Genomic DNA, 12994 nt, shown 5'->3' with positions numbered 1-12994 from the left:
TACTGTAGTGCTAGTCAGTTTCCTCTGAATCACCTGACTAAGGACCCATTCTGAATCACCCTCATCATGTAAATCTCTGAAACTATTTGTCAAGCTCATAATTTCAATGCAGAACTTCTCTAGGCTTTGACGGTCAAGTCGGCAAGCCTCCAGATCTGACAACCGATAAACTATGGCCATCTTTATCTCTTCAGTGTTGCCAAACATGTCCTTTAACTGGTCTTTGACATGTTGGTAATTAGTGTCAGTAATCTGGTAGTGCCGGATCGTTGTGATCGCAAATACTGCAATTTGACAGCATCTGACAAATCGTTTCTGTCATCTATCTGGGCTTTAAACTGATTCCAGGGTTCCGTCAAATGTTGGTAAATTCAATTGGGGCAGTCTGGACAACATGTTAACAGGCGTGTGGCTGCTTGGGGTACCTGCGGTGTTCGACACCTCACTTGGCTTACTAGTCTTTAATGTGCTTAACTGATCTTTGTACGTATTCATCACCTGGTGACAATCTACATCATCCTTAGTGAATTCGTCCTGAGCTTGCCGAAGACTATCCTGGAATTCACCATCTTCAATAGCCTGTAGCTCATATGCTGAGAATGCTTGTTCATAGGCTTCCCATTTTTTCCTCAGACAGTTCAAGCAGTCTTGCAAATCATCGCAGTCTACTTTACCGTGCTGACTAGTAGCCTTGCACCTGTTGCTCGTTCTGTTCAGATGCCATTTGTATGCAGCCACTGATCACTTTAATTTTGCTAACACTGAACAAGATTCTGTTGGATTCTCATCTGCCATTGTCGAGGTTTAATTAGGAGTGTGACACTAACTGTACTTTACTCAGCCCACCCCACAGCACGACATGGTGTTAAGCAAGAACGAACGAGTCTCAAGGCTCCTCAACAAGCTTAACGATTCTCTTTATTATATTGACTCTACTCTGAATCAAAATTTACACTGTTAGCTTTCAAACCCCAATTTAAATGTGTATCGATGTGAAAGCTTGACCTAGCAATTTCCTGCACAACGTCAACAAATAATTAAAGGAATTAAGCTAGTCTCTGGTACAAATCACAAATCCCACATTAAAATGAGTCAAAGACAATGAAAATCACACAATAAAAATGCAGTATACAAAATAAAAATCACTTGGTTAGCACAAATAAATTCTACCTGGAGTTTACCTGGAGAGAGTTTCGGGGGTCAACGCCCCCGCGGCCCGGTCTGTGACCAGGCCTCCTGGTGGATCAGCGCCTGATCAACCAGGCTGTTGCTGCTGGCTGCACGCAAACCAACGTACGAGCCACAGCCCGGCTGATCAGGAACTGCCTTTAGGTGCTTGTCCAGTGCCAGCTTGAAGACTGCCAGGGGTCTGTTGGTAATCCCCCTTATGTGTGCTGGGAGGCAGTTGAACAGTCTCGGTCCCCTGACACTTATTGTATGGTCTCTTAACGTGCTAGTGACACTTGTGAAACAGTAAATAAATAATGTGTGTAAACAGCTTGGCCTAACTGTGCCCAGCTTACTCAGTTAGTGTGGATGGTTGGATAAGGTAAATCCTAACCTAACTAGTGTGCTACAGCCTAAACCTAGCTTTAGAACTCCCTGTAAATAATAACTAGGTTAAATCTGTCCTAGCTACTATAACTGTTGTAAATATTGCACAAGCCTAGCCTAACTGTGGCTACCTTGCAAATCCACTGTAAGTAATTAACACACAAGTCTCCTACTCTGGTTTACTTGTAATCACTGTAAATAATTAAATTCACAATCTTCTCTAACCTACCTGGCCTGCCTGTAAATTACTGTAAACAATAACTTCTGTGTATAGTCAGCTTGGCCTAGCCTCTGTGTAACTCTGGGCCTAGGTGTGCTAACTTAACCGAACTCTGTTAATCTCTGGTTCCTAACTGTGGCCTAGCTATGCTAATTTTAATCTAGCTATTCCACATCTGGTTCGAAGGACCACTATGGAAATTTATCTGGACTGCCTCCATGTGAGTTGTCTACCCTGGCAAGCTCTGTTGACACCAAGCCCTGAGGTCGGTACCTCAGCCTCACAAGTGGCTTATAGGACAGATTTCCATAAATGATTGATGTTGCAAGAAATTTCGCCTGCATGCACGTATAAAGGAGTAACTTACTTAGTGTTGGAGAATGTGTCCCGATCTTCAACCTCCCTAAGCTTTAGCCCCTCTGGACTTTCCCTCAGAGCCATGTGCAACTGGGAGCCTTAATTCCTTCAATATTCAGTCGATATTAGTGACCTGCCTGCACCTTGGAAATTCCTGTTTCCAAAGGGGTGAGAATCCCATAGAATAACTATGCAGAGAGTGACACTAGCTTCTAAGGCTAACAAAGAGATGCCGGTATGTACCGGTCATGAACTGCCGCCTGCACAAAGGCCCACAGCTCAACTCACTCACAATTTCCCCCAGAAACTGGCCAGAATACTGAAGAAAAAGGGAGGTCTCATCTTACTGTATGGGCCTGACGGAGGAGGACATCTACAGTACATCGAGGTGCCTCCACCAGATTTCCCTAGGTCTAGTATGTGAGGACACGTGGGGGCGCCGCCTGCTGATCACGGCACTTGTTGCTCCGACGGTGTCTGGTCTTAGAAGAAAGGGCACTGCAGTCTCAAACCCGTGCCCCAGTATTCAAACTTGGGCTGCCAGTTCTCCCTGGCTAATATAACTTAGTGTTTGCCTACATTATCAGCCTATTACTACCTATGTTAAAGTCTTAGGTCTACATTATTATTATTATCTACAGTTGTCTCAATAATCCTAATATTAGTGTACTAACAGTATAAACTACCTACCTCTTCCTTGAAGGGTAAATCTATCAATTAAGAAGTACCTTCCAACCACCTTCACCAACCCGGTTGTGTGTGTGTGTTTTGGGTGGGTGTAAGGGCCACCCAACCCAACTGTTCCATCTGCAACCTGTTGGGATCTTTGTACGATGTATCAGAGGAGGAAATAATGAAAAACAAAGAATGCTGCTCCCTCACCCACAGTTAAGTAACCCATCTTATTATATCAGACCCATAACTGTCCAGTTGGGTGTTATAATAGGACAAGTATTGTGGGTGCTCCAACGACCTCCTGTGACCACCAATGAAATTAGGAAAGTGGTGGTTTTATTATGTTGACACGTAACCCTTTCCTCCCCTAAAAAATTGGTCCATTTTATCTATACAGTCTACAATTAATTTATAGCCTTTTGGGTGCTATCTAACTCTAAATTCATAATACTGGTCTAGGACAGATGTGCTTAGTGTGTGGTATTGGAGGAGCCACTCGGTGCGGCCAGAAGTAGCTCAAGTTTTCCCACACACCTCCATGGGGTAACTACTGTAAATAATGAATGGTTGTCACCTCCTATGAGATTATTTGTATGAATGATGATGAGGCTCATACAGGTAACCTTTTAAACTTCCCACAGACCTCAATGGAATGGGATGGACCATGGTACCCTTTCCCTACCTAGGAACCAGAATGCCAGTGGGGAGAATCCCAAAGGCTGAAAACAAGAAGGGGATAGGGGAAGAATGGGGAGGGGAGGAGGGAAGGGAAAGGGGGAATGGGGAGGATGAGATAGGGATGGGGGATTAGGGGGTAATTAGGTTCGGTCTGAGGAAGAAGATTAAAAGGTCTAATTCCTCAGACCATGAGCCGCTTCACCATACCAAGGAGCCCCCCTCAAAGAGGTCGCCACTATAGAGAAAGAAGCCCTAGCTCTGATACTTGCATTGGAACATTCTGAGGTCTATGTTGGGCAGTTGTCCCAAATGGTCATAGTCTACAGTAATCACAACCCATTTGTCTACCTCAACACCATGATAAACCACAACACACGTCTGATAAGATGGAGTCTCAGGCTGCAACCCTGTAACATTAGTCATACATATTGCCGGCAAGGACAATGGGCTGGCTGATGCACTTTCCCAGTTTTTATTTAGGTTAGGATGTGTTTGGGACTGTATGAGTAGCTTAGCTTTTTTCCCCTTTATATATATGTTTTTTAATGATATTAATGTTTTTTTTTTTGTGAGGGGACATTCTGCTGCCATCTGCAGGTGTTTTGAACCAACCTTAGCCCTACTGTCTGTCTGCTGTCTCACCCTAGGATTGAGTCTGACTGAGTCTCGAGAAAAGCTGAGTCCTATCTAATGAGTGAGATGGTTAAAAGGAAAGGCAGTTCCTTTATTGTTCAGTGCCATGGCAGCACACTACCCATGGAGGTGGAGGCCTAGTCCCGGCTATTAGAGCCCTTCTGGGGTGGGGGTATGGCACGCAAAAAGTATGCTATAATTTATTCGGTGCATGTCACACTCCCATAAAGGCTACCTCCCAACCAGTGAACCAGATGCAAAAGGTTTAATGATCGATAGGGTACCCATCGTTAAATCAGTGCATTGGTTCATTAACCAATCACAGGCAAGCCTGCCAAAGCTGAAGCAATGTGGCTCACTTGTGGTAAGCATTGGCAGACTTGCCTACCTGCTGGTTGAGTATGGTGCACTCTCTCTGGCTTCTGATTTGCCATCTGTCACCACGGTGTACACTTATTATTCTATCTGTACACATTGTACATAGTGTACATACTTATAAATACCATCTGGTAAAGGCAAATATACTTAATAGTCTACTGCTGAATTCTGTTTGCTCCACATTCCCATTATGACCAGGTCTCACAGGTCATTCATACCTGTGTTCGTAATAGCTATTATTACTGGGAGCATGTCTTGAGGCGTGTCATAGATGTTATTACTGGGAACATGTCTTGAGAGGTGTCATAGCTGTTATTCGTACATTCCTGACCAGCCGGGCTGTGGCTCGTACGTTGGTTTGCGTGCAGCCAACAGTAACAGCCTGGTTGATCAGGCTCTAATCCACCAGGAGGCCGGGGGCGTTGACCCCCGGAACTCTCTCCAGGTAAACTCTCCAGGTAGCTGAACGTGGTTTGGTTTTTCCAGGAACAGAAGAAAGATTTGGATCCTTGTAAAATGGGATTTTTTTTAGGGATGCTGGAATTCAATAGAAAGTCTGATCCATTTTAGCAGGTCACATTTCAAAATATGGAAATTCTGGCAAAGGAAATTCTTCTTATCTTTCCATAACCACCTGTAAGGGACTCGTTCAATTAATGGCTCAAAAGGTCCACGTGCTCATTGATGACGAAGTAAAATCTTCTGGTTATTTTAGTTCATCAGTTGATGCAACACCAGATCTGTCACATATTGATCAGTTAAGTGTTGTTCTTAGGTACTTAAAAGATGGACAGCCTATTGAACGCTTTTTAACCTTTCTGGAAATGAAAAGCCATACCGGTGAGGAATTGGCAAATCAGGTGTTACAGTACTTATATGAAGTTTTTAAGCTAAAGTTTTCAAAATGAAGGGGTCAGTCTTATAAAAACGTTGCTGACATATCTGGGCGTTGTAAGGGGATGGATCAAAAAATTTTAGAAACAAATAAATTTGCTATATATGTGCCCTGTACAGCCCATTCACTAAATCTGGTAGGTCGAAGTGTTGTTGACTGCTGTCAAGAGGCTGTTAATTTCTTCTTTACAGTGAAGTTGCTCTATAAATTTTCTCAGCGTCAACCAGCAAGTGGAAAATTCTTAAAGGTTTATTATTGTTTATATTATGAATTATATATATATATATATATATATATATATATATATATATATATATATATATATATATATATATATATATATATATATATATATATATATATATATATATATATATATATATATATAGGGGCACCAAAATCTTTTAAGTGCTTAGGGCCTCTAAAGGTATTAATCTGTCCCTGCGGACAGCCAACGGGAAGTCCCCTGCATGAGGAGCTCTCAGTGCTAGGAGGCGGGCTCTATCCTTCCCCGACACACTCTGAAGCATTCTTCATGCTATATTCTCCACCACTGGGCCATCCCAGTGTGACTGTAGTTGTTGGGGAAAGCAGGTCTGGTTTCAGAGCCTGTTATATTGTCCCAGAGCGTTGCTCCGTCATTGAACTTTTTGTCATGGACATCAACATTGTCTCTAAGGTGTTCAGGGAGAATCTCTGCTAGAAGTTCACTTGAAGCCACACATGAGGACAGGAAAGTAGATATTGCAATCTGTGATGCCTTGTAGACACCAATACCTCCTAGTCTGACTGGAAACGTTCAAGGTATAGTCCTAGCTGACATCAGTGACATACTACTATAGAGAAAGCCGCTTGTTATGTAGAGCATTTTGGGCAAATTAGGTCAATATTGTCCCAGGATACGACCCAGACCAGTCAAATAACACCCAGGTACCCATTTTACTGATGGGTGAACAGGGACACCACGTGTCTTGTGGAAACCCGTCCTAATGTTATCCAACCATACCGGGGATCGAACATCGGACCTCAGTGTGTGACCTGAGTGCGCTAGAAATCGAGCTACGGGACACGTAACAACCTAGAGTAATGAGTACTTTCGTAAAAGTCTGCCTCAGGATACTGTCATATTCATGCAGTATAGGATTATCATATGAGGGTACACATCTTAGGAAATATGTTAACCTGGGCAGACTCAAACACTTTGTGAGAAGGTTGAAGGAGTTGTGGGTATCAAGACTGCCTATTCGTTGCTCCATCCTCCTCAACTCGTCCATTAATATTATTACAATCATGGGTGAAAGCTTAACCCATAGGGATTATACAGCGCCTGTGAGTGGGGAGGGGGAGGGGAAGATGGAAGGTATTCAGGCTCAATTCAGGGAACTGGAGCACAGATCCAATTTCCTAGATAAAGAGCCCCTCACCAGCGTCAAGGAACCTCCCTTGAGGGGTTCAACTCGCCCAGTTTCTACCTTAGAATTGAGTCAATGGCATCAGTTCCCTGAAGTGCGCCAAGCAGGACGCTATTTTTGGGAACAATGACTGATGCACCTGGTAGTCTTGATCTCACCGAATCAATCACTTGTTGATTGACTGAGATGATTTCACATTTGAATGGATTCAAGATAAGTCCCATTTCCTGTCCCCGTGTGCTCACGTGGTCAAGATTATCTAGAAGAGACTCCTTTGTGTGCGTCAGTGTGCCATCATCTAGGAACCAGATGTTAAGGTCACTTGTCAGCCTGACAAGTGATTTCCCTAGACGCTATACAGAAGAGAAATGGGGAGAGATGATCCCCTTCTTGGACACCCTCTGATGAAGTGATTTCATGCTCTCCAAACAGGAGCATGGATTCCTTACTGTAATTTAGCTAAAACATAAGGGAAGAAAATTGGGAAATATTTTTGTGCAGTAAACAGGTGATATCACAATATGCAGAACAGCTATTGTGAAAAGAATAGTGAACTTCCAGAAAATGGCATGCCCATATGAGAACAGGAAAACGCAACCTCCCTTCCTGTAAGCTTTTCCACCCTGAAATGTGTCACTCTTCATTTCAGGAAAGACAGTGCAATAACTTACATTTCTAGGCACACCACAAGGGGACAAGAAGATACAGAACATCCAGACCATGGGAAAACCTGGGTAGCCACAGCCACTCCAGAGAGATTTTTTAAAGCCAGGAAGGACAAAAAAAAAAAAAAAAAAAAAAAAAAAAAAAAAAAAAAAAAAAAAAAAAAAAAAAAAAAAAAAAAAAAAAAAAAAAAAAAAAAAAAGGCTGGTAGGAAATGACAGAAATCGTACACCAACTTCGATCATTTCTGGAGTGGAATCACAGTCAATGGCCTCCACTCCAAAACAACAGATATTAGTGCCAGGAAAAAAAGGAACCTCCCCATACTACCAATCCAACGACATTCATCTTTGCAAATATACAGGGTCTAAAGCCAGCAACGAATAACAAAATACCTTTCATCTGTGGATGAAGATCGCCACCCATCTAGATACCCAGGGCAGCATGGGTTTAGAGCAGGTCGCTCCTGTCTGTCCCAACTACTGGACCACTATGACAAGGTCCTGGATGCTCTTGAAGACAAACAGAATGCAGATGTAATATATACAGACTTTGCAAAAGCCTTCGACAAGTGTGACCATGGTGTAATAGCGCACAAAATGTGTGATAAAGTAATAACAGGAAAAGTTGGTAGATGGATCTATAATTTCCTAAAAAAAACAGAACACAAAGAGTAGTAGTCAACAGAGTAAAGTCTGAGGCAGCTACGGTGAAAAGCTCTGTTCCGCATGGCACAGTACTCGCTCCCATCTTGTTTCTCATCCTCATATCTGACATAGATACAGATATAAGCCATAGCACTGTGTCTTCCTTTGCAAATGACACAAGAATCTGCATGACAGTGTCCTCCATTGAAGACACTGCAAGACTCCGGGAGGACATTAACCAAATCTTTAAATGGGCCACAGAAAACAATATGAAGTTCAATGATGAGAAATTTCTATTATTCCAATATGGAAAACGTGAGGAAATTAAAACTACATAGGAGTATAAAACAAATTCCAACCACACAATAGAGCTAAAAACTAATGTTAAAAATCTGGGAATGATCATGTCAGAAGATCTCACCTTCAAAGACCATAACATACCACATTGAATGCACCGCTTCTCGTCTGATCAGCGAAGTTAAGCAACGTTGGGTTTGGTTAGTATTTGGATGGGTGACCGCCTGGGAACACCAAATGCTGTTGGCGTAAAAACTTTTCAAAGGACCCCAATGGAAATAAGTCACTCTGTCTGACTTTTTTGGGTTATCCTAAGTTCTCTACACATATACTGCTATGTATGATAATTCCATGTAACTGTATTTGTATATACCTGAATAAACTTACTTACTTACTAACATTGTATCAATCGCATCTGCTAGAAAAATGACAAGATGGATAATGAGAACATTCAAAACTAGGGATGCCAAGCCCATGATGACACTCTTCAGGTCGCTCATTCTATCTAGGCTGGAATACTGCTGCACACTAACAGCACCTTTCAAGGCAGGTGAAACTGCTGACCTAGAAAATGTACAGAGAACTTCACGGCACACATAACTGCAATAAAACACTTCAATTATTGGGAACGCTTAAGTTTCTCAACCTGTACTCCCTAGAATGCAGGCGGGAGAGATACATAATTATATACGCTAGGAAAATCCTAAAAGGATTAGTACCAAACTTACACACGAAAATCACTCCCTATGAAAGCAAAAGACGATGCAACATCCCCCCAATGAAAAGCAGGGGTGCCACTATCACGAGTGCCACAAATACAAGATGCATTTAATCAATAACAACACTGCGACTAGCCGAGGACTCGAACCCATGTCGTTTTGGCCCCCCCCCTTATAGTGAGCGAAAATCACACGATGCTCTAACCCACAGGACCACTCAATCCTACAAGAATCGGCTAGTTGCAGTGTTGTTATTGATTAAATACCACTTGTTTGTGGTTACAGTATTGTAGATCAATGGTTCAGAGAACCGACACGTTGATAAATTAGACACATGTGCAACTCTTGGGTATCTTTAATGAGGAAACGTTTCGTCACACAGTGGCTTCATCAGTCCATACAAAGGAGAATCTTGAAGAACAGGAGGAGAATGAGGTAATCAGTCCCTCAACCTTGAGTCGATGTGGTCAGTCCATCAATCTTGAATAGAATACGGCATAAGTGTGGAGAAGGAGCTTATAAACCATAGGCAGGAGAGGTGTAGCAGTCGTAGGTGGTGTCACATTTGTTCAATGTGGAAGTAGGTCGTGCCCAAGGGTTAGGCAAGCGAAGAATTCCCAAGTATTAAGATCCCAAGAAGTTGCAGTGTCTGACAGGATTGTAGATGAATGGTTCAGAGAACCGACATGTTGATAAAATAGACACATGTGCAACTCTTGGGTATCTTTATTGAGGAAACGTTTTGCCACACAGTGGCTTCTTCAGTCCATACAAAGGATTGATGGACTGACCACATCGACTCAAGGCTGAGGGACTGATTACCTCATTCTCCTCCTGTTCAAGATTCTCCTTTGTATGGACTGATGAAGCCACTGTGTGGCGAAACGTTTCCTCAATAAAGATACCCAAGAGTTGCACATGTGTCTAATTTATCATCGTGGTTACAGTAATATATGTACTGCCTGTGGAGGCTAATATACCAAACGGGAAATAGAATGAAATTAGCTCAGAGGCACCCACACCACCGTATGTCCTCGGATCACGGTAAAACACCTAGCTCTGCTGGGTGTGTGATTCTTGTTTCTGTCGGTAACGCACTCTCCTCACTGAGTGTCCGTGGTTCATTTCCCAACACGGGTGAAACGTTGGGCATGTTTCCTTACACCTGCTATCCCTGTTCATCTAGCAGTAAGTAAGTACCTGGGTGTTGGTCTACTAAACCTGATGTCCCTGTTCTAGCAGTAAGTAGGTACCTTGATGTTAGTCACCTTACATCTGCTTCGCCTGTTCACGTAGCAGTAATAAGATAAGATAAAACCAATATTGCAAACTAGAAATACCACAGGAAATAGCAAACAAGAGGACTCCACTAGCAATAGTGAAGATATATTACCAAAAACAACTGGTGGGAGCTCCACTGTTGGTGCTAGGGAGGATAGGAATAAGACGGGGAAACATGCACCAACAGGGAATACAGTCACAGAAACCCAAGGCAAACGGAAACCAAGCCTGTGCACATACTATGCACTTGGTATCTGATGATAAATTAGACACATGTGCAACTCTTGGGTACCTTTATTGAGGAAACGTTTCGCCACACAGTGGCTTCATCAGTCCATACAAAGGAGAATCTTGAAGAACAGGAGGAGAATGAGGTAATCAGTCCCTCAACCTTGAGTCGATGTGGTCAGTCCATCAATCTTGAATAGAATACGACCTATGTTACACGACCTATGACTGCTGCACCTCTCCTGCCAACGGTTTATAAGCTCCTTCTCACCACGTATGCCGTATTCTATTCAAGACTGATGGACTGACCACATCGACTCAAGGTTGAGGGACTGATTACCTCATTCTCCTCCTGTTCTTCAAGATTCTCCTTTGTATGGACTGATGAAGCCACTGTGTGGCGAAACGTTTCCTCAATAAAGATACCCAAGAGTTGCACATGTGTCTAATTTATCAACATGTCGGTTCTCTGAACCATTCATCTACACACTTGGTATCTGCAGACATGGGAAATCTGGAAAAACAGACGGGACGTGCAACTATGACCACCCTAGAAAATGCCATGCCCATATGACAACAGGAAAATGCAAACTCCCTTCCTGTAAGCTTTTTCACCCTGAAATGTGTACCTCTTCAGTACAGGAAAGACTGTGCTATAACTTAAATTGCCAGGCATACCATCTGGAGTTTACCTGGAGAGAGTTCCGGGGGTCAACGCCCCCGCGGCCCGGTCTGAGACCAGGCCTCCTGGTGGATCAGAGCCTGATCAACCAGGCTGTTGCTGCTGGCTGCACGCAAACCAACATACGAGCCACAGCCCGGCTGATCCGGAACTGACTTTAGGTGCTTGTCCAGTGCCAGCTTGAAGACTGCCAGGGGTCTGTTGGTAATCCCCCTTATGTGTGCTGGGAGGCAGTTGAACAGTCTCGGGCCCCTGACACTTATTGTATGGTCTCTTAACGTGCTAGTGACACCCCTGCTTTTCATTGGGGGGATGGTGCATCGTCTGCCAAGTCTTTTGCTTTCGTAGTGGGTGATTTTCGTGTGCAAGTTCGGTACTAGTCCCTCTAGGATTTTCCAGGTGTATATAATCATGTATCTCTCCCTCCTGCGTTCCAGGGAATACAGGTTTAGGAACCTCAAGCGCTCCCAATAATTGAGGTGTTTTATCTCCGTTATGCGCGCCGTGAAAGTTCTCTGTACATTTTCTAGGTCGGCAATTTCACCTGCCTTGAAAGGTGCTGTTAGTGTGCAGCAATATTCCAGCCTAGATAGAACAAGTGACCTGAAGAGTGTCATCATGGGCTTGGCCTCCCTGGTTTTGAAGGTTCTCATTATCCATCCTGTCATTTTTCTAGCAGATGCGATTGATACAATGTTATGGTCCTTGAAGGTGAGATCCTCCGACATGATCACTCCCAGGTCTTTGACGTTGGTGTTTCGCTCTATTTTGTGGCCAGAATTTGTTTTGTACTCTGATGAAGATTTAATTTCCTCATGTTTACCATATCTGAGTAATTGAAATTTCTCATCGTTGAACTTCATATTGTTTTCTGCAGCCCACTGAAAGATTTGGTTGATGTCCGCCTGGAGCTTTGCAGTGTCTGCAATGGAAGACACTGTCATGCAGATTCGGGTGTCATCTGCAAAGGAAGATACGGTGCTGTGGCTGACATCCTTGTCTATGTCGGATATAAGGATGAGGAACAAGATGGGAGCGAGTACTGTGCCTTGTGGAACAGAGCTTTTCACCGTAGCTGCCTCGGACTTTACTCTGTTGACGACTACTCTCTGTGTTCTGTTAGTGAGGAAATTATAGATCCATCGACCGACTTTTCCTGTTATTCCTTTAGCACGCATTTTGTGCGCTATTACGCCATGGTCACACTTGTCGAAGGCTTTTGCAAAGTCTGTATATATTACATCTGCATTCTTTTTGTCTTCTAGTGCATTTAGGACCTTGTCGTAGTGGTCCAATAGTTGAGACAGACAGGAGCGACCTGTTCTAAACCCATGTTGCCCTGGGTTGTGTAACTGATGGGTTTCTAGATGGGTGGTGATCTTGCTTCTTAGGACCCTTTCAAAGATTTTTATGATATGGGATGTTAGTGCTATTGGTCTGTAGTTCTTTGCTGTTGCTTTACTGCCCCCTTTGTGGAGTGGGGCTATGTCTGTTGTTTTTAGTAACTGTGGGACGACCCCCGTGTCCATGCTCCCTCTCCATAGGATGGAAAAGGCTCGTGATAGGGGCTTCTTGCAGTTCTTGATGAACACAGAGTTCCATGAGTCTGGCCCTGGGGCAGAGTGCATGGGCATGTCATTTATCGCCTGTTCGAAGTCATTTGGCGTCAGGATAA

At 43.4% G+C, this 12994-nt stretch overlaps 1 pseudogene; it reads left to right on the top strand.

Annotated features, from left to right (window-relative positions):
- The first annotated feature begins 8540 nt into the window (after nt 1-8540).
- On the top strand, nt 8541-8658 carry LOC128704327 (5S ribosomal RNA; annotated as a pseudogene).
- The last annotated feature ends 4336 nt before the right edge of the window (nt 8659-12994 follow it).

Source organism: Cherax quadricarinatus, chromosome 1 (genome assembly GCF_038502225.1).
Source record: "Cherax quadricarinatus isolate ZL_2023a chromosome 1, ASM3850222v1, whole genome shotgun sequence".
In the NCBI taxonomy this organism is placed as follows: domain Eukaryota; kingdom Metazoa; phylum Arthropoda; class Malacostraca; order Decapoda; family Parastacidae; genus Cherax; species Cherax quadricarinatus.
Note: the sequence above shows the minus strand (reverse complement) of the source record. Positions and strands in the feature narration are given on the sequence as shown.